This window comes from Microcebus murinus, chromosome 17, assembly GCF_040939455.1.
Source record: "Microcebus murinus isolate Inina chromosome 17, M.murinus_Inina_mat1.0, whole genome shotgun sequence".
In the NCBI taxonomy this organism is placed as follows: Eukaryota; Metazoa; Chordata; class Mammalia; order Primates; family Cheirogaleidae; genus Microcebus; species Microcebus murinus.
In genome coordinates, this window is record NC_134120.1 from 51,654,276 (window position 1) to 51,657,386 (window position 3,111).

Consider the following 3,111-nt stretch of genomic DNA (forward strand, 5'->3'; position numbering starts at 1 on the left):
TCTGATACTCACAGGCAAATAAAGAGCTAGCCCGTTAGACAGTATAATATTTATGATTGGAATTCTCATACTAGTTCTGAGTATGGACAATCACTAACTACATTTGGGAAAATGTCCCTAGGATAGCAGTGTTTAACTGTTTTATAATTGCTTTGGAGCTAAATAGAACTTGGTGCTAATGTTTTTATTAATAAAGGAAAGGTTAAACATGAGCAAATAGCTATAACTGTTAATTAAAAACACTAACCATTTGAAATTTCTTCACTAGCTAAATGTATTAATCATGGAGTACAGATTTTTTTTTTCTCCAATGGCAAATTTTCAAAGGATTGGTTTGCAAGAATTTGAGGTAGAGGTCCAGGAATACTGAGTATTAGTTATAATATATCATCAGGGTCTCATATTTCTTGGTGAGTATTCAAGTTATAAAGGCTTGGAAAGAGGGTGGCTTGTTCAGGAGCAACTGCTACCGAGGGATGTAACCTATCTGCGGCTGGGAAAGACGAAATGTGAGAATGATTCATTTCAGCATTTATTCATAAAAATGCTCTGTGTCACCTTACAGTCTACCTGGAGGCTCTGCGCTCAGTTCCTTTTTCCTTTCACCTTTAAATATCTTGTAGTTCAGATGTTCATAAACCCTGGAACCAACTCTAACACAGACAGAAATTGTATAAAGAACTAAGATTACTTCTGGTTCTTAAAGACATAGGTGTTTCTGAGTCTGATTGGACAAATGGCTTGTTCCCTCGGGTCAGCCTCATGCCTATGTGCTGATGTCACATTGTCTTCCTCCTTCCTTGCTACTCAAATGTGGTGCTTAGACCAGCAGCATGGGCATTACCCACGAGCTCATCAGAAATGCAGAACCTCAGCGTCCCCTCCCAAGACATGCTGAATCTAAATCTCCATTTTAATGAGTCCTCCGGTGATGCACATGATATGCATCTTCAAGTTCTAGAGGCACTACCCACTTGAACTTCTAGATTCTGTGTACACATCTGTCTTGACCACGAAAAACCAACTTCGCTCTCTTAACATGGGTCCTCACATGCTGGCTACCCCACGCGCGGGTTCCTTTGGACCCAGTAACTGCAGGGAATATGTAAAAATCATATTTGTTTTTTACTCATGGCTGAGCTATCCCTGTTTTTATTCCTCTACTTGCCTTGTTTAACTCTTTCACTCCCTATAAACATCTAAATCCTGATGATCTGTAACCTTATTGAAGGCATACCCAGAAAGAATTATGGTCCTGGGAACATAGTCTGGAAACCAGAGAGTCATTTCTTTTTTTGTTTTGTTTTGGCCAAACAAAAATATGGAACACTTCACAAATTTGCGTGTCATCCTTGTGCAGGGGCCATGCTAATTTTCTCTGTATCATTCAAATTTTAATATATATGCTGCCGAAGTGAGCACAAGAGAGTCATTTCAACACAAATTAATTTTGTATTTCTTGAATATCATGAAGTGAGCACTTGTTGAAATTCCTTTTTTCTCTCACATCTGCTTTCTTACTATCCCGTGGTCCTGCCAGCCCTCTCTCCCCTATATTTCCTGAAAAGTTCCACCTGAAACTTCTTCCACAGTCCCAAGATGCCTATTTCTCCTTTTAATCTTTTTCTTTTCCCTCAATTCTGCATCTAGAAAGACGAACAAACCAGTTGGTCATGAGGGCGCCTTTCTGGAAAGGGTTGGGGACAGGTGGGGAAGTTTACTACTGCACTAACCAGGAGGTTCCTAAAGAAATTAAAAATAGAGTTAAGGCGTGACCCAGCAACCCCGCTTCTGGGCACAAGTCCAAAGGAGACGGAGTTGTCACCTTGCAAAGATACCTGCACTCCGAGTTCACTGCTGTATTATTCACAATAGCCAAGAAACGGATACAACCTAAGTGTCTGTCTATGAAGGAATGTGACACATATATGCAATGAAATATTATGCAGCCATAAAAAGGAAAAGATCTTGCCATCTGCCACAATGTGGATGAGTCTGGAGGAGAGTGTGCTCTGTGAAATAAGCCAGACACAGAGAGGAAAACATTGCATCATCTCACTTATATGTGGAATCTAAAAAACAAACAAACAAACAAACAAAAACCAAATTCAAATATACGTAGATACAGAGCAAAGCAGTGGCTGCCAGGGACTGGGGGTGAGGGGCAGCGGGGAGAGGTAGGTCAGAGGATACGAGGCAGCAGATATGCAGGATGAACAAGTGCAGGGACCTGACGCGCGAAGTGAGCACTACAGGTCATAGGACTGTGCTGCATTTGGGATCCACGCTAAGTGGAGAGATTTTAGCTGCTCTTGCTGTGAAACCAAAAACCACTGGGTAGCTGTGTGAGAGGACGGATGTTAATTTGCCTCGCTATAGTAACCTTTTTACCATCTACATGGACTCGTAACATCGTGTATGCCTTAAATCGCTACAATAAAATTTATTTATTTTTTTTTAAGAAAGAAAGGGATGGAGAGGGAAGGAACGAGGACCACAGGGCAGAGAAAGTCTCCCAGACAACAGCCTCCCTGCGGCCCGCAGCTGCCTTTCCCGCTGGCGCCCACCAGATCTCCTTTGCTTCCTGGTCATGCAGCTGGAGCATGTTTCCCGAAGCCTCTTTGACTCAGGTGGGGACGTGTGTTCGTGAAACGTGAGCTCCCGCGGGGCGTCGCTGCAGGGCGGGGGCATCTGCGCGCAGGTGCCTTCCCTCCCTCCCACCTGCCGGCCAAGTGCGGGGGACGCCCCAGGCCGAGGGCTGTGCTCCGTCGCCAAGGGTGGGGGCTCAGGAGGTGCCTTTGACCTTCAGGAGACATTTGACAATGTCTGGGGACATTTCTGGTCGTCATAGCTAAGGGGTGCCACTGGCGTAAGTAGAGGCCGGCGTGCCGGCAGACGCCCCGTGTTTAATGCACACGGCGGCGGCCTGGCGACAGAGAACGATCCAGCCCCGGATGTCCATGGTGCTGAGCTTGGGAGCCCTGTCCTAAGAGACGGTGGAGCCGTCGGATGGAAGGAGCCTGGGTCCTCCCACGGAGCTCCCCACACCCAACTCTGACGCACGTGGAAGTGCGGGGGCAGGAGCTAAACACTCGGTGGGTGAAGATGCAG

General features: G+C 45.6%; 1 non-coding gene across 1 annotated transcript; it reads right to left on the reverse strand.

Annotated features, from left to right (window-relative positions):
- Nucleotides 1-1,315: 1,315 nt before the first annotated feature.
- LOC142861745 (U6 spliceosomal RNA) lies at nt 1,316-1,422 on the reverse strand. The gene has a single exon (XR_012912900.1). It is a non-coding gene; the product is annotated as a U6 spliceosomal RNA (small nuclear RNA).
- Between the last annotated feature and the right edge of the window lie 1,689 nt (nt 1,423-3,111).